Source organism: Xenopus laevis, chromosome 4S (assembly GCF_017654675.1).
Source record: "Xenopus laevis strain J_2021 chromosome 4S, Xenopus_laevis_v10.1, whole genome shotgun sequence".
Taxonomy (NCBI): domain Eukaryota; kingdom Metazoa; phylum Chordata; class Amphibia; order Anura; family Pipidae; genus Xenopus; species Xenopus laevis.
This window is the reverse complement of record NC_054378.1, coordinates 51,251,975-51,278,663: the sequence shown is the minus strand read 5'-3', so window position 1 is coordinate 51,278,663 and position 26,689 is coordinate 51,251,975. Positions and strand designations below refer to the sequence as shown.

Genomic DNA, 26,689 nt, shown 5'->3' with positions numbered 1-26,689 from the left:
AAAAAAAGACCAATTGAAATTGATTAAAAAAAACTTCGGTGTGTAGGCTGTATTCGATCGTTCGATTCGAATTCAGATCGAAGTATTTTCCAAAAAAAAATGTTAAATTTTTCAAAAATGACTCCAAATACGTTCTAGGAGGTCTCCCCCTAGGCTAAAACAGCAATTCGGCAGGTATTAGATGGTAAATAGTCAAATAGTCTTCTTTAAAGAGACAGTACGAGATAGAATTCAATATTCAATTTTTTTTCAAATTTGCACTATTCCCTAGTCAAAGTACACTAAACTTACATTGGATTTCGAATTTAAAAATTAGAATTTTCACTTCCACCCTTGATAAATCTGCCCCCTAATGTCCACATCTACATGTTCATCGCAGAAACCAAATCTAGTCGGCCAACGGAAGACCCTAAGGCTAAGATCACACTATATGAGAATCTGCTCCGCTGTTGTTCCTCTTCCTACCTCTGCTCTGGTGCAGGCAGATCTGACGGATTTGTTCTGAAATCAGACGCATCTGCCTGCACCTGAGCAAAGGTAATGTGTCAAGAGGTGCAGCGGGGGATTGGTATATTGGCCGGGTCAAGTTCAGTATGGTGTAGCCCTAGCTTCCATTCAAGACAAAGTGTAGGATATAAAGGGGGAAAGGGTGTAAATGGCATTGTTGGCTTTTCAGTGCTGGACTTTTTATGCCCAAAATGCAGGTCACCCATGAGTGCACTTCCACAATGAGTACAAGAAATATATATATATATATATATCCACCATTAAGGTCCGCACTCGTCGTTAAAAACTGAACTCGGGTGCTGTGTGTAGGTCGTAAAATCCAAAAGTCCAAAAGTTTACACGCACACCGATGTTAATATAAATGTTACTTTATTAGGAAGTCATTAATTATATTGCATCAACGTTTCGGTTCGGAATCTAGAACCTTTCTCAAGATGCAAAAAGCATCTTGAGAAAGGTTCTAGATTCCGAACCGAAACGTTGATGCAATATAATTAATGACTTCCTAATAAAGTAACATTTATATTAACATCGGTGTGCGTGTAAACTTTTGGACTTTTATTTATATATATATATATATATATATATATATATATATATATATATATATATATATATATATATATATATATATATATATAGTGATAAGTAATGATAAGCTCCTAATGCTAGGTCTCTGCATCTGATCAATGACATTTAGCATTCCATAGTATTCGAGAACTAGCAGTGCAAATGTTTTTCAATGCAGAGTGCATTTTACAGTTTTAAATAATTGTTCCAATATATTAAAAATGTGTGTGTATGTACGCTCTCCCCTCACACACCTTTCAGTGGATCGTGTAGAACCATTTTTAAGAATTTCATTTAAATAATGGCATGCTCCGTAGCACAGATGTTTATTTGTTGGAGGGCAGGAAGAATCGGAGGGTATGGATTCTGCAGCTGGTGAGCTGTGAGACAAGAGAACTGTGTATAATGATGGGGGTGGCCAAACAGTGATGGGAAAAGTAGGCAGAACCAAGATCTGCAAAAGAGAAAGATTTGCTTATTGTGGAGTGGGAGAGACAGAGTTAAGGATAGAGGGCAAATAGCTGGACATTTTCATCATAATAAAAAGGGTAACAAAACCTTGCTTGCTGAAAGTATTACAAAAATGTGGAATCCAGATCATGTGCCTTTGCCAGGTGTCTCTCACTCACAAGCAGAGAACAGCCTTCAGTTTCCACATCAAAGGAGTACTACTCACTGGGAATACAACCACCCTTTTCAGCATGCCTTGAGGTCTGGGCCTGGCTTGGTTGCCATGGTGACTAGACAGCAGCTCAGTTATCACACACATATTCTCTGGGAATGATTCAGGAAATCAGAAGGTGAGTAGGCCAGAACTATATTGTCCCTGCATCAGATTGTCACTCATACTGCTTACAGTATCTTTAAGCCCACTGGGGCTGCAACCTCCTTTTGAACTTGTGGCTGTGATTGGGTGAGGGAGCAGGCCTTGGTTATCAGGTTTTTTTCCTGGAGTTCTGCTGGCCCAGTCCAACCTTGTAATTCTGATACCTCAAAGTTTCTTTACTAACACAAGTCCAAAGGACTAAATTAGGCACTGTACTGAGCATGTAGTGACACTATTCAAAAAGGTACATGGCCATATATGCTCTGACAAATTACACACAAGTGCAGATTCAACAATGCCCTAGAATTACCATCAGCCTGGCCCTAGCAGTAATTCCAGAGTTCCCTTATGAGTTTGGGTCAATAGCCACACAGCTGCCATGTTAGGGTTGCCACCTTTTCTGCCAGTGGAGACCGAGCAGGAGACGGCACCGTGACATGGAAGGGCGTGCCGTAATGCTGCAATTGCCCGATCACTGTGTCAATCATGGTAAATCCTGCCTAGTTTTCCAAATTTAAAAAACCGGGCAGGAAGTTTTGACCCGGACAGCCTTTCAAATTACCTGGCTGTCTGGGTCAAAACCGGACAGGTGGCAACCCGTCTGCAATCCACTACTATTGATGGTTTGTTACCCCGGATTCACCCCAACCATTGTGTTCTAATAAATTGTAGCTATGGGTAATGTATAGCTAGAGGCCCCAGACTTTGAGGAAAGAACTAGGCACATCATGGATGTCATCCTGTTACATTTAGGCTTCTTGCATTTAGGCTACAACAGTTTTCTGGCCAGTGACTAGAAATCCCTGATGTGAACACTAAAAATTTATAACAATTACCTCAAAGTGTAATAATATGCAATTATTTAGAATCAGAAAAAAAATCTCTTCCCTTTAGGGTAAGGCTAGACGAGGAGATTCAGGGAGATTTTTTTCGTCTGGCGACTTATTGCCTCGAGGCAAACTCGGGCGACTATTGAAAACGCATTGCCACGTGTATATTAGCCCAGCCGATTTTGTGCTGTAGCCTATGGGGAAAAAACGCTGAGGCAGTTCGGGGAGATAGTCACGCAAAAGACGTGGCGATAAGTCGACAGGCGACAAAATCTCCCCGAATCTCCTCGTCTGGCCTTACCCTTAGCATAATTTACTATGCCATGATATATGGTTTATTCACACAGAAATCAAGTTGAAGAATAATATGTAAGATGTTTTCATACAATGACTACTGTACGGCAAAGAAAGAAAACAAATGCGTTCAGAGCAAAATCAGATTAACTCACACTGAGAAAAATACAAATCCAACCATCAAAGAGATTTCTGGTAAGCAGCAGTGCAGATGCATCTATTGATCTGAAAAGCTTGCTGTTCTATGGATGTAAAGTCCAACGTGATATGGCTGGTATGCAGGCTTTAACAAACAATATGTGAGAGTTGCATTCTGGTAGCATGCTTTATAGAAAACTAGTCCACCACCTCCCTTTTGATCTGAGTTTAAACACCAACAGAGGGTGGCTCAACCATCTCCCAGGTGGATCTTAGCTGGTACTTTGTGCTTTCTGTTTGTGCATATGTCCTGACTAACAGGCATTCACAGTATGTCGTCACACTATGTTTAACACTACTATTGGTCCCAAGTTCATTAATTCATAATGTATTTGTTTTCTTTGTACTCATGTACGCACAGCTGAACAACCCCTTTAATACGGTAGCAGAGAAAATGACCTGTCTGCCATTGGCCTAAGGCATCGTGAATTGACATATAAAGATCATTTTGCTTCTGTTTTAATTTTTAATGTTGTTTTTATTTTAAAAAAATGAAAGTGTCAATATCATTTTAAATAAATCAATTCATTCAAAATGCATTTCATGTGTTTTACTTGCGTCTGTTTGTATATTGTGCAGGTCCCACAACATGGAGAATTCTCAGGCATTTTATTGGCGTAATGATGGCTTTAGGCTTTGGGCTCTTAAAGGGCATGTAAAGTCTAAAATAGAATATGGCTAGAAATGCTGTATTTTGTATACTAAATATAAACATGAACTTACTGCACCACAAGCCTAATCAAACAAATAATTTATGCTTTCAAAGTTGGCTACAGGGGGTCACCATCTTGTAACTTTGTTAAACATTGTTGCAAGACTAAGACTGTGCACATGCTCAGTGTGGTCTGGGCTGCTTAGGGATCGTCATAAAAAGCAAAGCTGCTTGAGTTCTGCATGGCTGGGAAGTAAGGCGGGGGCTCCCCCTGCTGTTCATAAGTATGGTTGTTTCCCTGCTCAGCAGTTAGGGGCCATATGACAATTCCTATCCACAGCAGTAAATGAAGGGAGAATTTCACTGCATACAGTCAGGTTTCTTATAAAAATAGTACACATTTTTTAATTAAAGTATATTGGAGATAGGTTTCTTTTTCGTTAAATAAAGTAAAAATTACATTTTATTTTTTGCTTTTACATGCCCTTTAATGAAAGACCTCTTTATTTATTATAATAAATAAACTTTCCAGTAAGTGCAGTCTTTATTTCAAGGTAACTCTCACAGTTATATTTCAAAGTATTAGTAAGTGATTAGCTAAAGGACATCTCAAACTAACCTAAGATATTGCTGTTTCACAAGTTTTATTGAATGTTTTTATCCATCTTTAAGAAATATTTTTTGGTTTTCTATCTAGGTATCTTATTCTTACAGAGTTATTTGGAGTCAGTTTACTTCTACATTTGTACTTTGTTTGGGCTCCAAACCTTGTATGTAACAACTCTCTACATTAGCAGCTGGTTGCTCAGTAGAACGTGGCTTTCTGGGTAACTAACAGCATTATGGTACATTGTTAACAGGTAAGTATTAACAGTTGTTAAAGGTCCGCCATGTTGTGACACTAAGCAAAGTGTCTCAGTTCTCAACCTAAGCTTGACGTCACTCACATGCACACAATGCGCAAGCTGGAAAAAATCACTTAGTATACACATGCATGTAACTGAACATGGCCATACTCACCAGAAACTTCCTCCCAGTGCAGGTAACTCGCAGGGGCAATTTAAAAAAAGTGCAGGCTCTATTAGCCCACACCTATGGTGGAGAAACGTATCATAAGAACGTAAATTAGGATGAATTCGCTTGAGCTAAGAGACTCTGCACTACACCTAAATGCAGTCAACCACATAATGAACAAGAATAGTCAGAAGAAAGGTGCATTCAATAGTATATATAACTGTGTTAAAGGAAGATGAAACAATTACACTAGAAATTATCCAAGGCATGATTTTTTTTTGCTTGGTTTGTTGGTTGATTTTTATATTTTTCTATTACTGTGTTTCTTGATTACAATCTTCTTTGAAAGTGTTTGGCTCTTGTGCGTAATCAAACACATTAATTTAAAAATGAATGTTAGCACTTATAACAGATTGGAAGCAACACTGAATACTAACACCTACCCAAATCATTACTGAGTAGTGCAAACTGCAGGTAGAGTTTTACACTTCAGACGATATATAAAATACAGAAGGGTTAGTTTAAGTACATAAAGAGCCACTTGCAGTACATACAAATATATTAAATAAATTAATACATTAATAAAGAGTGTTTGATCACCAAAACATTATATAACATTTGTCACTTCCAGTCAACCAACAGCAGAGGAATAGCACACACAAAGACAGGCATGTCATAATGATTATATAGTGAACAGACAAAGGCAACATGGTCAACCCTAAGCTTATCCTGATTAAGGGGCAGGTGGAGGGTGGAGACCCTGTGGGGTGGAATTAGCCAGGCCACTCAGTATCCATATGTCCCAAGTCTTCGTGAACCGATCCATTGTATCGTTGATGTGAGCTATACCCAATTCAAAAGTACGATTTGAGTTCACCCTGTTAAGCACCTCAGTAAGACTCGGTGGAGTGATGCTCTTCCATTTAGACGAAATCGCCAGACGGGTGGCCGTCAAGATCTGATTGACTAAAGCCTGCCCACTTCTACGTAACCTGGGCAAAGGTTTGCCCAAAAGCAGGGTTACCGGGTCCATTGCAATGGGCCGCTTCAGCAATTGGCCTAACAGATTCGCCACCTCAGTCCAAAGCGGTTGAATTAGTGGGCAGTCCCAAAAAGTATGTAGCATGGTCCCATGGGAACCACAGTTCCTCCAGCATAGAGGTGAGGATTGTTGGAATAACTTGTGCAGTCGCACAGGCGTATAATACCAGCAGGTCAATACTTTATATATCTGTTCCTTTTGAAGAGCACAGACAACCACCCGTTTCGCATTGTCCCATATCAGAGGCCAGTCCTCAGCCGGTATCGGTTGTGGGAGAGCTTGGTCCCACTTATCCATATAATTATGTCTGGGCTGTAAACCATCCGGGGAGACTGTCAGCAAGGTGTAAATTCTGGAGATGAGGCCTTTTTGGGGTAGACCATTAGCCACAAGCATTTCGAAAGGCGTGGGAGAGTTAGCCTTGGCATATGAAATGTATGGCGTGAGGAAATGGCAGAGCTGGAAGTACTCAAACCACTTTATGTCAGTCCGAGGCTGTCTATCTCTGAGTGCTTGGAAGGGTAGAATCAGGTGGGTTTGAGGATCGAGAAGTTCTCGGATCGTGAAGAGATGGAGTTGAGACCAATTAGCACAAAATGAAGGATCAGTCCCCGGCCGAAATGCCGGATTATTCAAATAAGTAACCAACAGGGATCAACTTGTGTTTGTATCTAGTCTTGAGCCATATTGAATAAGTCAACTTCGTTGCTGACAAGGCTGATGGGGAGATCCGAGTAGGAGAGGCAGGGTCCCATATAAGAGCATTGAGGTGATACTCGCTTAGAGTATGTTATATGTAAGTGTCCCAGTGGGCAGTGTAAGGGAAGTAATTCTAGATCGAACTTGCTGGTCTCTAAGCTTTCTTGCCAGGAGGGTATGCTGTTTATCGGCCTTCTCATAAAATAGCTGTCTCGTCCAAATTATAGCCTTTTCAGCTTGTTGCTGTCGTAGGGCAGCCAATTCCTTACGAGTTTTGTTGATTTTCATCAGTAAGGGATCAGTACATCCCAGATTGAGTTGTGTTTCTAGATCCCTCAACTGCCTATGAAGTGTAAGATAACTGTCATTAGCCACTTTCTTCTTATGTGCCGTTAGACCTATCAGGCGTCCCCTTATTGTGGCTTTATGAGCTTCCCACAAAGTTGTCAGAGAGGCAACGGAGCCCTCATTAATTTGGAAGTATTCCTTCAAATCACCCTCTATTCGAGAAAACACTTCTTTGTCATTTAGGATGGACTCATTAAGGCGCCAGTGGGCTTCCCGGGGTGGGGGTTTAAATAATTCCAGAACTAGGAATATCGGAGCGTGGTCTGACCAGGTGATCGGCAGAATTTCAGACTCATATGGTATATGAAGGCAAGGGTAAGATATGAAAAAGTAGTCAATACGTGAGTGTGATTTATAAATAGGCGAGTAGAATGTGTACTGTCTGTCCTTCGGATGTTTAGTGCGCCAAGCATCAAAAAGTTGGGACTGTCAGATAATTTGTCTAAAAGACGTAGATAAGTTATGGGCCGCCTGGTCCGGGGAGGGCTCCGATCTGTCCGTCACCTGAGAGAATGTCAGATTAAAGTCTCCCCCCAAGACCACATAAGGAGAGCTGAATTGTTGGGACTTAGAAATCACTTTACGTAGAAAACTAATCTGTTTTTTGTTAGGGGAGTACACATTAACCAATAACAATTGCACATTAGCATACATTCCTTTCAATACCAAATAATGGCCATGTGGGTCAACAAGAGTTTGGTCGACCAAGAAAGGGCAATCTTTATGAATAAGGATAGCAACCCCTGCTTTCTTGTAGGGGCCCGAGGAGTAGTAGGCTCTAGGATAAAGTTTAGAAGTAAGGGTATTGGGGCTGTCTCTACGAAAATGGGTTTCTTGAATGAAAGCAATGTCGGCTCGCAAATGTTTGAGCTCCTTCAAGGCCAAGTATCTCTTATGAATGCTATTAAGGCCTTTTACATTCATGGACACAAGTTTAGCCATGGTTATCTATGAGTAAAATATGCCCTTCTGTCTCTTCGTTTTTCAAATTCAGGAACCTTACATTCAGTCGACCAAAGGCCCTTGGCTCCCCCCAATGGAAAGCGAACATCAGGAGTACCCCATAAGCAAAAAATCGGAAGCGGGTAATCATAATGCAAGTCAAAATATCAAGCAAAACAAGGTTAAGTAGTAAGTGCAGGAACCAGCACTTAAGAAACAGTTGCAGTACTGAACACATATGAAATGAATCAAACACACAGTAAAAAATAAAAATGACAAGTAAATATAAACTTAGTAAAGCAATTTAAATAACTCAAGGGCGATTCTCTTTTCACTCTTGTGACTATAGCCCAATAAAGTATTCTCGACTGACAGAATCAGGGAAAATAAGGCACCGACACTAAGTCTAGTGCCTGTGGGAGGTAGACCGTATACCTCCGATGAGGGGAGAAGATCCATAGCCCTGCGGGGTCCGCCGCAGGCCAAGTAGGTAGAAAAGTGAGTCTCCATGTCCAAGGATCGTCTCGTGGCAAAATCGTGACAGACGGGAAAGCCCACTTTCTTGAGAATGTGAAGAAAAGCATATCAAGTAGGGTGATCAGGTGTCCCGAGGAGGTGAAGGGCTTAAGGCCAGACTCGGCGATGAATCCTGTCGTCGCACTTTGGACCACTGGGGGGCAAGTGGTGGTGGTGGCCCCTCTGTCGTGGATCCTTTGCGAGGAGATAACCCCTCTTTAAGCGATAGGCCAAAAAACGAGATCCATTCCGTGGATTGTGCAGGGTATAGGTTTGGCCTGCTCGCGTGACAACCAATTTAAATGGAAAGCCCCATCTGTATAGTATACCATGCTCCTTCAGTGTTTGCGTAACAGGACGGAGCTCTCTCCGCTTGCCCAAGTGATTGGAGAAAGGTCCGTAAAGATCTGGATTTTATGGTTGCGGAACCCCAGAATCTGTGTTGCTCTCGTCTTTGCCAAAATAGCTTCCTTGCCCTGGAAATAATGGAAGCAGGCGATGATATCGCGTGGAGGCTTTGGCGCCAAAGGTTTAGGTCCTAGCGACCTATGTGCCCTGTCAAATTGCCAGAGATCGGGCGGCGAATCCGGGCATATATGAGAGCAGAGGTCCTTAAGGTAGCCTGATATGTCAGATGGGGAGACTTCTTCAGGAATCCCCCTGAACCTTAAGTTTTGTCTCCGCGACCTATTTTCCAGGTCTTCGCACATGTCGCGTAGCTGAAAAACTTCCTCTTTAAGAGCAGCATTGTCTTCCTCTACATACATCAGGCGCTGTGCCATATCATCAGTGTAATTTTCTAGTTTATCAGTACGATCCTCAAGATCAGTAATTTCCTTCTGAACCTCCTTCATTGCCGCATTAACAGCCGCAGCTACAGTTTGTGTAATGGTGGAGGTCAAAGCAGACTGTAGGTGCGCCAACTGGTCCGCCAAAATTTGCGGCGTCACTGGCTGGCCCTCCATATGCTGCGAGGTAGCTAAATCAGAAGGGGATCCTTGTGGGGATCCTTGTGGGGAGTCATGTAGAGGAGTGAGTGAAGGAGACATACTCACTGGTTGCGAGGGGGAAGCGTCGGAGCGCGGTGAACCCTGAGGAGCAGTATCAGAGTCGGCGCCATCTTGGGATTTAGTCAGCGCGCCACGGCCTGAAGTTTTTTGCAGGAATGGGGACATGGTGTGGCGTTGCGATCTAGTACCACGCTTTCCCATAACGTAGAGTCACTCAAAAATGTCCCGGTAGCTTTTAATCAGCTCTGCAGATTGCTAATGGACGGGTTTGCAAGGATCCCTTCACGGAGCTCTTAAGATCTGCGTCCGGTCTCCACCATGGCTAAGGACCGCCCCCCGATCACCAAAACATTTTTAACCTACTTTTGTATTGTATCTTGCAGGGTTGATACTACAAGAGTTGAGTTTACAATTCCTTTAAGAGAGAATTGGGCACTGCCATTTTTTGCTGTTCATATAGCAGGAATCAAAAGCAACACTACAAAAAAATTACAGCTGCATTCCAGACATATTAGTCAGATAAAGACCGGACATAATTTGTCATGAAATTCCCTTGGTCCGTTGGGGGAGAAGTCCACTTGTATCTCATGGTTTCCAGAGTGCAAACTGAGCAGACAAGCCCTAGCCACTATCAAAATTCACACTGTAAAAAGTTTCAAAATCAGCACAGTAAGAAAGCACAGATTCACCTTAAAAGTAATACTTGGCAAGTGGGCTTGTACAGGGAGAGCTTTTTGAATTATTTTATAGATTCCTCGCCAGAACATTCAACTATTCACAATTTCAATGTTAACAGAGCTGACTTCAATATAAACAGCAAGCACATCTCTGTGAACATTTTATACATCCAATTTTTTTGTCTTATACCTGACTTTTATTACTTATGTTTCTTGTTTCTGCAGAAAATGGCCTTTATTGTGGTGTTAATTTCAACGTTCATCTTTAGCATCACTTGGCAGTTCAACCAGTTTGTATTGCTACTCCAAGCAGTTGTCCTGTTTGCTCTTGATTGTACAGACGTGATTCCTACTAAAAAGGTAAATTGTGAACAAAATTGTGAACAAAGATGTGTTAGAAATTTTGTAAAGTATAAGAAAAACTAACTTAGCATTTGCACTAAAGTGAATTTTATCATTTCCATAAATATATTATTATTTTTGCCATGACTTTATATGCTGTTTAATTGATTGAACTTGCATAGGTAAAGTTGCAAATAGCAACCAATCAGAAATTAGCTTTGAACAGTTTACTACAAGTAATTTGTGTCATGGGCATATGTATAAAACAAAGATAGAATCAGTTAGTTAATATGAACATGAAAACAATTTGATTCTTCTATTCAATTTCATTTTTAGTATCTGTCTTTGTGCTGTATGCACTTTTTCCAAGCTAAACTGGGGATATTGAAATTCTTGCTTTAATTTGGTAGATTTGTAGAGGGCTGGAAACTAAAATTCCATGTATTATCACATATTTTTATGTAACTCCACAATTAAAAGCCTCATTGAGCAAATGTCAGGACTACAACCTGCTGGAAAAGGTCTGTGATCTGTTAATGCCTTTAAGAATGGCTTGGATGATTTCTTGGGCAGACATAATATCAAAGGCTATTGTGATACTAAACTCTATAGTTAGTATAGATATGGGTATATAGAATTTATGTGAAAGTATGGAGGAGTGTATGTATGGAGGCTGGGTTTTCATTTGGAGGGGTTGAACTTGATGGACTTTGTCTCTTTTCAACCCGATTTAACTGTGTAACTATAAAACTATGTTTCTGCATAGCTAAGAAGATGTATGTACCTCTCTTTCTCTCTCTAAATTTTAATGTATGTATATATCTTAATCCTCTTGCAACTAGAACAAAATCTATTTAACTGTCAGATCATTTTGGATTACAAATTACCCTTATAGTCCGAACAAACTGTTTTAATCTGGATTTATTGTGTTAATGTTTTTTGTATTGCTGGTAGCGAAACTGTATTTGATACAAGTTACTTGCCTGCTGGTGGTTTGTGTGCTGCAGTTTAATAATACCGTGATTCTGGGATCCCTTGTGCTCAGCTTTGTTATCGCAGCAATGCTAGTTAGAAGATTTCAGGTAACAAGCACTATATACAGTATAAATATTAATTAGACTACATATCAGCTTTAAGAGTAATACTAAGCAGATTGTTCTGTGAATTTTTTAGCATACCATAATTGCAATTGTTCAGTGTTTTACCTAATTATTCATAGCCATTTAATGCAAGAGACTGAAGTATTATTGCCACCTTTTGACTAAGGGAGAAAATCCCTATTTATATAAATATTAATCATTGAATTACTTTAATTTCAACAGTACTGTAGAATGAATGGCTATTTTTTCACTTTCGCAGAAACCTAAAAAGGGGAGATCTTCTTCTTATCCGTCATATCCTCTTAGTTCGCTTTTTGACTTGGTGCATAAATAAAACAATTAAGAGGTGTCAGTTTTTATATGTACAGCTTACTGTACAAAATTGAATTCCTTCTATACCTGTTCTTACATATATAATAATGGATCACCTTTTTTAAACACCTCTCTGACCTCTCCTGTTCAAAATAAGAGATCCTAAATCTAATCGTCGTGTAGAAAGAATACAGTATAATTTATGCTTGTAAAATATAACATTGTAATTAATTAAGTTGTAAATGAGTGAAACAACCACTTATGTGTGTAGATTATGGTTAATGTGACAGGCAGGCCCGAAATACAAATAGTGTTTGGCACATTGAACTCTGTATACACACCTTAAAAATGCACTTAAAGAGCCATCTTGTGGCTATATTGGAACATGCAATAACTAGTGCCTTTGCCAAAAGCATTATATACCTACTATATAGGCTGCAGGAAAAAAGCTGAAACTTTGTGTTTTTAATTCTCTTGTGGTACATAGAACAATAATGGATGTGATAACCACAAAGGTTTTGCTTTGCAACACGATGTTCCTTGCTTACAAGGGGAATATACTGACATACATATTTATTAAACAGCATGAAGACATCCCATTTTTCTTTTGTTTAACCCTGTGAAAAGCCTTTCCCAGTTAATATGTTGCAGAGACAACCTTATACTGGAAAAGTTTGTACGTCTAAACTTTACTGTTTTAGTAACTCCCTTATAGAGTTGTTTCTGCAATATAATCACTAAACCATGAGGAAGACCAGGTTGTCCCAAAACGTTTGATCTTTGTAAAGTGTCCACAGCGCCATTCAAATTTGATCTTTGTAAAGTGTCGACATATTACTATTAACGTGTATTTTTAGAGCTTCAACATATTGCTCAGCACTGTAAAATAAATGTGTTTATACAAAGAATATGCAGAATTACCAGCATAATGACCAGTAACCAATACAAAAGATGAAAATGGGCCAGGCCAAAAGAGCTTACAATCTAAAAGATTGTATAGACTGCCTTAAGAGATATAGACGTGAATGACATGTCAGGGAGATGTTCTGAAGTGGAGGAAGTAGATATCCATGCTGAATCAGACTGGACTGGCAGAACACAGGGGAAAAAAAAACGGAATGGGCCCCAGCCTTCATGGGCCCTGCTGACTGTGGCATTGTGGATGCTCCCCTGCCCCCTTTAGCGATCACAGAAAGGAGGTTAAACATACACAGTATGGAGTAGCAACAGGGAAGGGAGGGGTGCCCTTGATATCGCAAGAGGGACGTTGAGGTTGTAGTCCCAGTGGACCTCAGGCATCCAAGCCCAACACTATGTCCATAGCCCTATGTCACCCAGAGATAGAATAGAAAAAAACTGCACAAAATCATATATTTAAAGGTAAAATTAGTGTAACATTAAATTATATAAAAAGACTTCAGTACTCAGGGCACTGTTGCATTTTGCCCATCGGTCTTGCCTGCCCAATGTTTATTACAATTCATTATTTAGCCATAGCTCAAGCTCTTTTCTTTGTACTAAGCCTCATGAATCCATGTAGATTTCTAGTAGGAGCGTTGACTCAGCTAGCCTTATTTAACTTGACAAACGAATCTAACTCAGAACACAGCCAGATATAACACCAGCATTGCTAAAAGGGTAAAATTACAAATTTGTAGCATTCGATTTATCCTTAAATGTGAAACAAATAACACGGCCACATGTTTTATGCAAAAAGAGCCTTATTTAGTTGCATGCCTGTGTTTATTATTATAAACAAGATCTGTTTCACCATTGCTCTCATGGGGAGTAAAATATTTTGTAAAAACTGTGCCTCCAAAGGAGCATCTGAAAGAAATCACTCTTGGACATGGGGTACGTGTGCTTTAATCAGCAAAGTCATGCACAAGAATTAGGCTTTCCCATTACATAATGGGCCTGTATAATGTCTTATTCAACCAAATGTGCCTGCTAAATAAAAGTCAAGGACTGATGATGTTTTTCTCTGCTCTTATAGGGACTTTGATGCCAGCCTCTACTTGTGTGAAGAAGCTTTCCGGCAACTTCCAGTTGATATGTTTCACACTTATTTTTGTGTCCTCTTTATCTTAACTATAGCTGGCTTCGCTACTACTTTTAACAATCTCATGTGCTGTTTTAATTTTAACTAAAAATAAGTGAGGCAACAATCTTGTATTCAAAGCCCTTGCATTAAAATAATGACCATAAAGCTTGAAGGCTGTGCCAGACAAGTGACTTCCCTTTGGAATTTGCAAAAATTGGCTCATAGATCCCACAAACATCATATGGAATATATTTGTAGCTTTCTGTCAGACTTCTTGGTCTTAATGAGAATAGAAATTTATTTTGAAATTTGAAAATATGTACATCTGACTGGTACAGAAATATTTACACTTGTTTGCTTTTATGGGAATTATGTGTGCCAGTCATGTGTACCATTCGAATCCCTCTGAATTACCTTAACCACTTTAGCTTTTCTTTTTCCTAATAACTTGTTCATGCAATTCATTCCTTCCTGTCTGTACTTTAACAACATTTTTGTTCTTTACTAGTTCATCAAATTCATATAATACAGAGAAAGAGAAAAAGAAGCCAATATATGTGAAACCAGATCTTTGGACAGAGACAACTTTTTTTCTAACTTTGGTTCTGTATATTACCACAATGAATTTTAAATGAAACAACTCAGATGCAGTTGAACTGCAGACTTTCAGCTTTAATTCAGTGGGTTGAACAAAAAGATTGCATAAAAATGTGACAAACTAAAGCCTTTTTTTTAACACAATCACTTCATTTCAGGGGCTCAAAAGTAATTGGACCATTGACTCAAAGGCTATTTCATGGACAGGTGTGAGGAATTCCTTTGTTATGTCATTATCAATTTAATAAAAACCCTGGAGTTGATTTGAGGGGGGTGCTTGTTTGTGGAAGATTTTGCTATGAACAGACAACATGTGGTCAAAGGAGCTCTCCATGCAGGTGAAACAAGCCATCCTTAAGCTGCAAAGACAGAAAAACCCATCTGAGAAATTGCTACAATATTAGGAGTGGCAAAATCTACAGTTTGGTACATCCTGAGAAAGAAAGAAAGCACTGGTGAACTCAGCAACGCAAAAAGACTGGACGTCCACGAATGACAACAGTGGTGGATGATCACAGAATCATTTCCATGGTGAAGAGAAACCCCTTAGAGGAGGACAATGTGCTCCAGAATTAATGGTAAAGTAACTCACCAAACAGTGAAAGTGGTCCTGGTGCACCAGCCACAGACCCCCAGCTTTAGGGCTGGGACACACTGGGCGATTTGGGGAGATTTAGTCGCCTGGCGACTAATCGCAGCGACTTTTCTCCCCGAATGCCTCACCTCACTCTGCGCCTGGATAAAATGAAAAGTCGCCAGCGCTAATCACACACGGCGATTCGTTTTCCGAAGTCGCCTGAAGTTGCCTCACGAGGAAACTTCGGGCGACTTCGGAAAACGAATCGCCGCGTGTGATTAGCGCAGGCGATTTTTCATTTTAGCCAGGCGCAGAGCGAGGGGAGGCATTCGGGGAAGATTGGTCGTGAAAAGTCGCGGCGATTAGTCGCCAGGCGACTAAATCTCCCCAAATCGCCCAGTGTGTCCCAGCCCTTAGGGAGCGGTACAGCAGAAGATAAGGAAGCAGGGCTGACCGGCACTCAAATGGATCCACAAGATCAGAGATATTCAGTTTAAAAATAAATTTATTAGTAGAAAAGTTAAAAATATAGCTTCATCTCCATCCACCCTACGTTTCACACCCCTCAGGGTGCTAAGTCGTGGGCTGCTTCCTTATCTTCTGAAGAGAAACCCCTTCACAACAGCCAAACAAGCGAACAACACTCTCCAGGAGGTAGGTGCATTGATATCCAAGTCTACCATAAAGAGAAGACTGCATGAAAGTAAATACAGAGGGTGCACTGCAAGGTACAAGCCACTCATAAGCATCAAGAATAGAAAGGCTAGATTGAATTTAGCTATAAAAAAAACACAGAAAAAAAAGCCAGCACAGTTCTGGGAAAACATTCTTTGGACAGATGAAATAAAGATCAACCTCTACCAGAATGATGGCAAGAAAATAGTATGGAGAAGGCGTGGAACAGCTCATGATCCAAAGCATACCAACCATCTGTAAACATGGCGGAGGCAGTGTGATGGCTTGGGTGTGCATGGCTGCCAGTGGCACTGGGACACTAGTGTTTATAAAAATTAGTTGAATCTTTCCATGTTTTAGTATCTAAAGTGTTAAATAGTATCTATGGCACATTATACATGGTGTTTTTAAAGTAACACTATGTAACTAATGCTGTTAATTGTTAACAATGACTACTGCTCAGTAAAACACTACTAGGGATTTCGGAGCAATCTTTTCCAGCACAAAAAAATCATTGTCCAAACCGTCTCTTCCCGGACGCGGTTTGCATGGGTAACAAAGATTCAGACAGATGACAGTGCTCACTTCAGCCCAAAGCAGACTGGCATTTAACTTCTCAAAGCATTTAAACACATTTTGATCAATTTACACAGATAATAGGTTTGGCAGAAAGTATAATATCCCAAAACGCTCCGCCCACTTGGTTCAGGAAAAGGGGTGCAACTTTCCTTGATCAGGTCACCGGTATCCTGATATCTGTAACTTGATTTGTAAAGAAATGAGGAGAGCACTCTGCAAGCATATAATGCTGTGGTTATCTTTTTATTGCTTGACTACTTGTACACGACATGTTTCGGGCCTATATGCCCTTTATCAACACTTGATAAAGGGCATATAGGCCCGAAACATGTCGTGTACAAGTAGTCAAGCAATAAAAAGATAACCATAGCATTATATGCTTGCAGAGTGCTCTCCTCATTTCTTTACAAATCAAGATAATAGGTTTGATCAATTAAAACTTTCATGACTGAACCAAACAAAATATTTAAGCAATGTATGTCACATCAATGAATGCTCCATTTATGTAACAAAGGAAAAGTACTCATGATATACAGACTTGGTGAGAGTGCCCAGTCCTCCCCTTCTTCCTTTTTCCACATTTTCTTTAAAATTCTCTTTTGTATCAATTGTTTGTGTTTTGTTGGAAATACTTAAACAAAAAGTTACAAAAAACAAACTTTCATGACTTTCAGGAAAAGTTTGTAAACAATATTGAAATGAGTTCTTAATGATAAACCAATTTGATGTCAGGATTCTGCAGTTTGATAAATTAGCACCTATGCATCAGTTATCTGCTTTATTGCAAATGAAGGTTGTATGAAGTGTTCAAGGTCTCAAATAGCATGCAGGCAAAATTCCCCATTTAATTCCTACTCTGTATCTTTTAATCTGGTCACTAGATGGCAGTACCGAAGAGCTTTAATTTGCAAGGAAAAGTGCATGTTTTTCCCCAAACATTTTTGTTTCATATTGTAAACTGAAATTATTATTTACGTTTAAGCCCATGCTGATACTCAAATATTGGAAATAACAGTACAGTAAGGGCAGTGATGTCCGTAACAATCTATTTGCCATGTTTGCCATTAACACATTTAATGCACTTAAATGATTAAAAATATAATTATTTCTTATGCTGAAGTGGTATATTATTGCAAAGAAAAAATCTTTGTTTTGCAGGCCAACAATATGAGATGTTCTGTGTCCATCACTGTGATTATTTATCTGATCCTCAAGGTAAGTCGTTTCCTTCTTTTTGGTCTCAATTTACTAGATTCTAATAAATTGTAAGTTCTTTGGGACATGTAACTCTTGTCATCTGTGTATTGAAATGCCTATCCTTTAAGTATTTTTTCTCACCCTCTGATTTTTAGTGGGTTATTTATCAAAATCTGAAATTTTCTTACTATTTTCTGGAAACCACTCCGACCAAATCCGCATGAACTTTTTATAAATAAATTTTCATGAAAATTTCTTGTGCAGGAAAAGACTCTATTAAATCATGAAAAAATCCAAATCGTATGATTTTTTTTGATTTGTCTATGAAAACGGTGACTTTTTCAGATTTGATGCCCAAAACCTGTGACTTTTTCAGATTATTGAGCACAGATCAGGATATCTTCAAAATGTCAATGGGACATCGGTCATTGACTTCTACATGACCTCAGCAGATTTGTGATGGAGTATAGTTTTATTCAGACTTTTAACACCATCTGGGTTTAATAAATCTCAAAAAATAAATTTCTATGAAAATTATTTTTTCTAGAAAAAATCTCTGTTTAAAAAGTACGACCAGAAAAAAATCTGACTTTAATAAATAACCCCCTCAATGTCTATACCCCCTCTTTTTGGTTATTCTTGTAAAACACTGCACTGTGCAAAGCACTGTGGTGCATAAAGTTGTCATTTTGTGAATAAAAACAGGCTACATTCATGCAAATCCTAATGTAAACCTTATCTAATTAGCAGTATCACATTACTGAGTACAAATATTCACTCTTTTATCCAAATCTTGAAATTGGTTTGATTATACTGTACCGATAAGGATGAGTAGAGGAGAACAATTCCGCACACCAGGCCGTTCAGTAAAAGTTGAAAATCTTTATTAAATCATGGTTAAAAATACACGCTGTATCTTGCGCTTGACGCGTTTCGGGCTCAGCTGCCCTTAATCATAAGCATAGAGACACGGTGAAAATCCCAACTTAAATTTGGGATTCTGATGTTTCTGATGTTAACCAATATGATGCAAGTCTTTCTCACTTTTCTGATTTAATGGGCCTTCAAAACTTGGAAGATCTATTGTTTGAAGGAAATATTACTAATAAGGATTCTATTACACAAATATCTTTAGGTCTAAAACCAAAGAGTACCTTTTATCCCATTAATTCGCGTTGTCCTTCAATGGATGTCTTCCAGGATCTTATAGAACAGGATCTATGGAAATTATCCAAATTTAAAACAAAAAATAAAAATTGGACTAATAATTTCAATTCCCAAGACAAATTGACATTAAAACAACTTTATGAAAATTCTAATATCACCATACGCCAAGCCGACAAAGGGGGAGCTGTGGTGATATTAAATACTATTGACTATATTTCTGAGGCTATACGCCAACTTTCGGATTTGGATACATACTTGAAACTATCAAAAAATCCTATTGAATGTTTTCAATCTGAGCTTATTGCTCTTATTAAATTTGGAACATCAATGGGAGTGGTCAATACTAGAGACGTACCTTTTTTGATTCGAGAATTTCCTATTACTCCAATTTTTCACCATTTACCTAAGATTCATAAATCGATGACTAGTCCTCAGGGTAGACCTATTGTCTCTAGTATTGGCTCTTTGAATGAGGGCCTTTCGATCTGGATTGATAAATGCTTCCAGCCCATTGTAAAGAATCTGAAATCTTACCTCAAAGATACGGGCCACTTATTATCTATTCTAAAAGATATAAGATGGTCTGATGATTTTACATGGGTCACTATGGATGTCCAATCACTATACTCATCCATTCCCCATGATAAAGGGCTGGAATGCATTAATCATATTCTTATGAAATCAGAAGTATATTCTCAAGATTGTATAACTTTTTTGATCATGGCTCTGGAGTTTCTGTTAACCCATAACTATTTTTACTTTGATGGGTCATACTATCTCCAGAAACGGGGAGCGGCGATGGGTGCTGCTTTCTCACCCTCCTATGCGAATTTATACATGGGTTGGTGGGAAAGAACCCATATTTTTGGTGATAGTAACCTTTCAGTAACTCTATTGTCTGGTACGGCCGCTACATAGACGATCTTATATTTATCTGGTGTGGATCGTCAATAAGTACAGATTTTAAATCGAATGTTACAGGAAAAATGTTTAGTAACCGCAGCTACAACAATTGTTGTAGCAACAGGGTCATATACTTATTGGAATGTAAATCCTGTAAGAAACAATATGTTGGTCGCACTACTCGCCCTCTTAAAGACAGAATAAGAGAACATTTACTCAGTATAGAGAAAGGTGATATGAAATCCCCTATTGGCAAACATTTTAAATTTTGTAGTAAACGTGGTATACAAGATTTGGGAGTAAAAATAATAGAAAGAGTGTCTTTGCCCAGAAGGGGCGGTGATCCGCTGCTTTCATTAAATAACCGTGAAGCTTTTTGGATTCTAACTTTACATACACGCAATCCAGATGGATTAAATACTAGATTTGATATTTCCTATTTCACTTAGGCAATTTGAGTGGCTAATCATAATGTATTTATATATGTATCATAATTGTTTCATGTTTCACTAAACAGATACTTTTTAGATACTTTTTAGATGTTTTGTAATTTATTAACCTTTTTTGACCATTAGGGGTCACTGTGGGTATTAGCTATTTAAGTTGGGATTTTCACCGTGTCTCTATGCTTATGATTAAGGGCAGCTGAGCCCGAAACGCGTCAAGCGCAAGATACAGCGTGTATTTTTAACCATGATTTAATAAAGATTTTCAACTTTTACTGAACGGCCTGGTGTGCGGAATTGTTCTCCTCTACTCATCCTTATCGTTTACGGCTTGGGACGCCGAATTTTCCAGCACTCGAACTTGGATTTATTATGCCGGCTGCTTTACAATCAACTTGCGGTGAGTCGGAGCGGTTCTCGCTTTCCTTAATGATTATACTGTACCATATGTTGTTCAATCTGAGAATGATGATTACTTTGTTTCAGTTCTGGCCAAGAATAATGGAAGAGCTCTCTGAATTATGTGAATTTTATGATCCTGATACCGTGCAGTTAATGAACTGGATCAAGTAATTATGGAATCATTTCATACGATCACTTTAATTGGTGTATCATACTTCTTAGAAACTGAAATAAAGCGGGTCACAGAATGGATTTGTATATGGATATGAATACACGCAAAAATAGAACATATAGCATATACTATAGCACTTATATAATTTGGGTAGATTTATCAAATCTTTAACCCAAATATAATTTTTCATGTTGGTCTGGGTTTTTATGTTGACTTTTTTACAAATTGGTTCTTGAAATTCTGAAAACTTTTCATATCTTTAGTTCCAGAATGTAAAAAGATTTCAAAGTTTTATCATAATACAGGTATATAACTAATTTATTTATTTATTTTACACCTTTTCACTTATTAGGAAGAAGTGCTAGGGATCAATAATGAATACAATTCCAGGCAACTTGAATTTGACTGCTGTCAAAATGTGAAAAGAAAGAAACTTTTTTTTCCAACCTTTGCTAAATCTGCCCTCAATCCTTTTTAACACATTTACCCTAGTAAGTTTTATGAACTAAACTGAGAGTTTTAGAACAACCTAGTATATGTTTTTCAATACAATATTAGAAGACAGCAATATTAGAAGACAGCATATGTTATGATGGTAGAGGCTGCAGACTGCGGGATCTACTGGATCTTGATAATGGACATGTACATAAAATCAGTGACATTGGTTAGGACGTTGCATTCAGATCTCTCAGTGGGCAATATAATACCAAGACTAATATCCATCAGTGTGTGTATTTATGTATATATTTATTTATGTGTTACTTCTTTCCCAGATAATGGAGATAATGGCCTTCTCCCCCATTCTGTGATGAAATAAAGAAAGATCTGACTTCTTACGCCAAATATTTTACCAGAGAAGAATAACATTTTTCATGTTTACAGATTAGCACGGAAAACTGCACTGAAGTAGCTGGTTCTTCTTATGGACTAGTTGGCCAGTGTCCTGTAAAATACATTGTTTACTTGTATCTTTATAGATTCAGAGCCAATATCCAGTGACACATCTGTGGCAGTATTAGTCTACTGTATTGTGGTCAGATCTGAGTATTTTATTGAGCTTTTTTAGTGCAGTTTTTGAATACAAATTGAATTGCTTTGGGGAGCAAAATTGAGCAGTATTACATATAGTTACACTACCAGCAATTTCCTAATCTTTGGGTTATTTGCAAAGATAACTGTGCCCTGTTTAAATAAATATTTTGTAATATATGTGTAACATTTCCTTAACCATATTTCCTTCCTACAGACCAATAATCCCCAACCAGTAGCTCCTGAGCAATATGTTGCTCCCCAACCCCTTGGATGTTGCTCTCAGTGGCCTCAAACCAGGTGCTTATTTTTGAATTCCAGGCTTGGAGGTAAGTTTTAATTGCATATAAACCAAGTATAGTGCCAAGCAGAGCCTCCTGTAGGCTGCCAGTCCACATAGGGGAACTTTCTTACTGCTCTAAAAGAGTAGATTCTAACTGTCGTGCCTACTGTCATGCTGCAAGGGATCATTTTGCCAGTTTAGGGCAATATATGTAATAAGGTGGCCATACATGGAGAGATCTGCTCGTTTGGCAATGTCACCAAACGAGCGGATCTCCCTCCGATATGCCCACCTTGAGGTGGGCAATATCGGGCTGATCCGATCGTGGGCCCTAGGGCCCAACAATCGGATCCTAACGATGCCTAACGGGCGGTCGGATCGCGGGACCGCATCAACGAATAGATGCGGCCGCGATCCGACGGGATTTTTTGTCCCATCCGATCGAGATCTGGCCGACTTTCGGCCAGATCTCGATCGGTGAAGCCCGTCGGGGTGCCCCATACACGGGCCAATAAGCTGCCGACACGGTCTGTCGGCAGCTTTTATCGGCCCGTGTATGGCCACCTTTAGACTTTACACTCATAAATATACAGCAAGTGTGATGATTTATAGAAACTGATGGTAAGATGATCAAAAATATGTTTGATTTTTATTTTTTTTATGCCTATGGTTGATTGAACAAATACATGCACTGTGTTTAGAAGCTATAATTGTACAGGTATTGGACCTATTATCCAGAATGCTCGGGACCTGGGGTTTTCTGGATAATGGATCTTTCTGTAATTTGGATCTTCATATCTTAAGTCTACAAGAAAATCATGCAGACATTAAATAAACCCAAATGGTTGGTTTTGCTTCCAATAAGGATTAATTATATCTTCATTTGGATAAAGTACACGGTACTGTTTTATTATTACAGAGAAAAAGGAAATCCTTTTTTAAAATTTGGATTATTTGTGAAAAGTGGAGTCTATGGGGCAAATTTACAATTAATAATGAGGTAAAAACTGCGCTTAGTCCAAATGTGACAGGGGAGATGAGCTGCACCAATATTCAGTTAATGGATCCACTTATCCACGTTTCAAAAAAAGTTCATAGGGGTGATGGAGGTGCGCTGAAGATACTCGGGGGAATCCTATAGGAACAAGAATAGACAAAGCCTCTATGGTGTATTATCCTTTGTATGCAAGGCTGCTGTTGAATGGCAGTTCTATTCACATTTAGAAAGAGATCGTATCGCAGAAAGTAAAAGTACGTCGGATCTGTTGCCGTCGTTCGTGTGCCTGTTAGGTTAAGAGTGCAGAATAGTGTAATACCTCACAGTACGTTTTGGAGATTTCGCCGATAATGCGCTTACCTGGTATCGCTGTAAGATTAGCGTGTAATTCAATGTCAGTGTGGATGCGGCTGGTAGCAGATCCCTTCAAGCCGGCTGCTTTAAGGTTGGTGCTCCTACGCTGACAGGAAAGGTTAGTTTTTCTCAGGTAGCGGTCAGGCTTTGCTCCCAAATGCCAAAGTCGGCGTTCTCTCCCACGTGGTTTGGTGATCCGGTTGCAGTGTGATTTGGCGATGTCTGCAAATGTCTTTAAAGGATTTGTTTGTCCAAGTGCAATACTTAGAAAATAGAATTCAGGGCACGTTTTTGCCTTATTAGAAATTCAATTTATTCACATAAAATAGTTACAGGCCCAACGCGTTTCGTATCCAGTGATACTTCATCAGGGGCTAATTTGCCATACTCCCTCTTGGAAGGTTTTTTATCCCCTCTGTGGGAGGTTCCTTCAATTAAAATTCCAACCAATTAAAATTCCATTCGTTTAGTAACATTGTGCATTGGATAAAGCACAGTTTGTATACTCATATATTGGCATTGTGCAATGAATAAAACACACTTTAAATAGTCACATTAAAACAATCAGTCTTTTAAAAACCATTTTATATCTATATCAATATTCATACCATTAGGGGTCAGGGTCTTTAATTTGTGTATCCAGAAAGTTTCTTCTTGTGATATTGTTTTATTTATATCACTCCCACGCCAGTGTTTCCTTTTTAGGGATATTCCCATAAAGGTAAGTAGTGTCGGATCTGAGTTATGGTGGGTTTTAAAATGTGCTGGAACACTATGGGTGGTCATCCCTTTATGTATATTATTTACATGTTCTCGTATTCGAGTCTTTAAATTTCTAATAGTTCTCCCTACATATTGTAGTTTACAGGGACATTGTAATAAATATATGACATTTTTACTGTCACAGGTAATTGTATCTTTTATATTGAATTCTTCATTTGTCACATTGGACTTGAATTTAAAAGATTTTCTTGTGTCATTTTTACAAGTTTTGCATGCTTTGCAGTTCCCACATGAATAAAAACCGTTTTGTCCTGCATTGAGAAATGTATTGTTTTTTCTTTCATTAAAAGGTAAACAGCTTGGTACCAGCATTTGTTTTATCGTTTGTGGTCTTTTGTATATTACTTTGGGTTTTTCAGTTAAGAATCCTGATAGGTCTTTATCGTTTCTTAAAATATGCCAGTGTTTCTTTATTATTTGTTCCAGGTTTTTATTAGAGTTATTAAATGTTGTAATAAATGAAATAGAATTATCTTGGGTGTTTTCTCTTCTTTTGTAATTATTTTTCAACATTTCGTTTCGATCTTTCATATCACACATCTTTTTGGCTTTATCTACATTTTCTTTTCTATACCCTTTTTCTTTGAATTGATTATATAGTATGTTACATTCTTTTTCATAGTCACTTAATTTGCTGCAATTTCTTTTGACTCTATTAAATTGGCTAAGAGGTATATTTTCTAACCATTTCTTATGATGACAACTCGAATTGAGGATAAAGCCATTGCAGTCATTTGTCACTAGCTTGTACCGTAAACCCACTGACTGCAATGGCTTTATCCTCTTAGCCAATTTAATAGAGTCAAAAGAAATTGCAGCAAATTAAGTGACTATGAAAAAGAATGTAACATACTATATAATCAATTCAAAGAAAAAGGGTATAGAAAAGAAAATGTAGATAAAGCCAAAAAGATGTGTAATATGAAAGATCGAAACGAAATGTTAAAAAATAATTACAAAAGAAGAGAAAACACCCAAGATAATTCTATTTCATTTATTACAACATTTAATAACTCTAATAAAAACCTGGAACAAATAATAAAGAAACACTGGCATATTTTAAGAAACGATAAAGACCTATCAGGATTCTTAACTGAAAAACCCAAAGTAATATACAAAAGACCACAAACGATAAAACAAATGCTGGTACCAAGCTGTTTACCTTTTAATGAAAGAAAAAACAATACATTTCTCAATACAGGACAAAACGGTTTTTATTCATGTGGGAACTGCAAAGCATGCAAAACTTGTAAAAATGACACAAGAAAATCTTTTAAATTCAAGTCCAATGTGACAAATGAAGAATTCAATATAAAAGATACAATTACCTGTGACAGTAAAAATGTCATATATTTATTACAATGTCCCTGTAAACTACAATATGTAGGGAGAACTATTAGAAATTTAAAGACTCGAATACGAGAACATGTAAATAATATACATAAAGGGATGACCACCCATAGTGTTCCAGCACATTTTAAAACCCACCATAACTCAGATCCGACACTACTTACCTTTATGGGAATATCCCTGAAAAAGAAACACTGGCGTGGGAGTGATATAAATAAAACAATATCACAAGAAGAAACTTTCTGGATACACAAATTAAAGACCCTGACCCCTAATGGTATGAATATTGATATAGATATAAAATGGTTTTTAAAAGACTGATTGTTTTAATGTGACTATTTAAAGTGTGTTTTATTCATTGCACAATGCCAATATATGAGTATACAAAGTGTGCTTTATCCAATGCACAATGTTACTAAACGAATGGAATTTTAATTGGTTGGAATTTTAATTGAAGGAACCTCCCACAGAGGGGATAAAAAACCTTCCAAGAGGGAGTATGGCAAATTATCCCCTGATGAAGTATCACTGATACGAAACGCGTTGGGCCTGTAACTATTTTATGTGAATTAATTGAATTTCTAATAAGGCAAAAACGTGCCCTGAGGATTTTCTAAGTATTGCACTTGGACAAACAAATCCTTTAAAGACATTTGCAGACATCGCCAAATCACACTGCAACCGGATCACCAAACCACGTGGGAGAGAACGCCGACTTTGGCATTTGGGAGCAAAGCCTGACCGCTACCTGAGAAAAACTAACCTTTCCTGTCAGCGTAGGAGCACCAACCTTAAAGCAGCCGGCTTGAAGGGATCTGCTACCAGCCGCATCCACACTGACATTGAATTACACGCTAATCTTACAGCGATACCAGGTAAGCGCATTATCGGCGAAATCTCCAAAACGTACTGTGAGGTATTACACTATTCTGCACTCTTAACCTAACAGGCACACGAACGACGGCAACAGATCCGACGTACTTTTACTTTCTGCGATACGATCTCTTTCTAAATGTGAGTAGAACTGCCATTCAACAGCAGCCTTGCATACAAAGGATAATACACCATAGAGGCTTTGTCTATTCTTGTTCCTATAGGATTCCCCCGAGTATCTTCAGCGCACCTCCATCACCCCTATGAACTTTTTATGGGGCAAATTTACTAAAGGGCAAAGTGGCTAATTCGCCAGCGCGATGTCATTTTGGCACTTCGCCGATTTACTAACGGTCCCTTCGCTAGCGAAGTAGACAGACTC

General features: G+C 38.5%; 1 pseudogene; it reads left to right on the top strand.

Moving 5' to 3' along the window:
- The first annotated feature begins 4,414 nt into the window (after positions 1-4,414).
- Positions 4,415-21,307, top strand: LOC121403687 (annotated as a pseudogene).
- Positions 21,308-26,689: the final 5,382 nt, after the last annotated feature.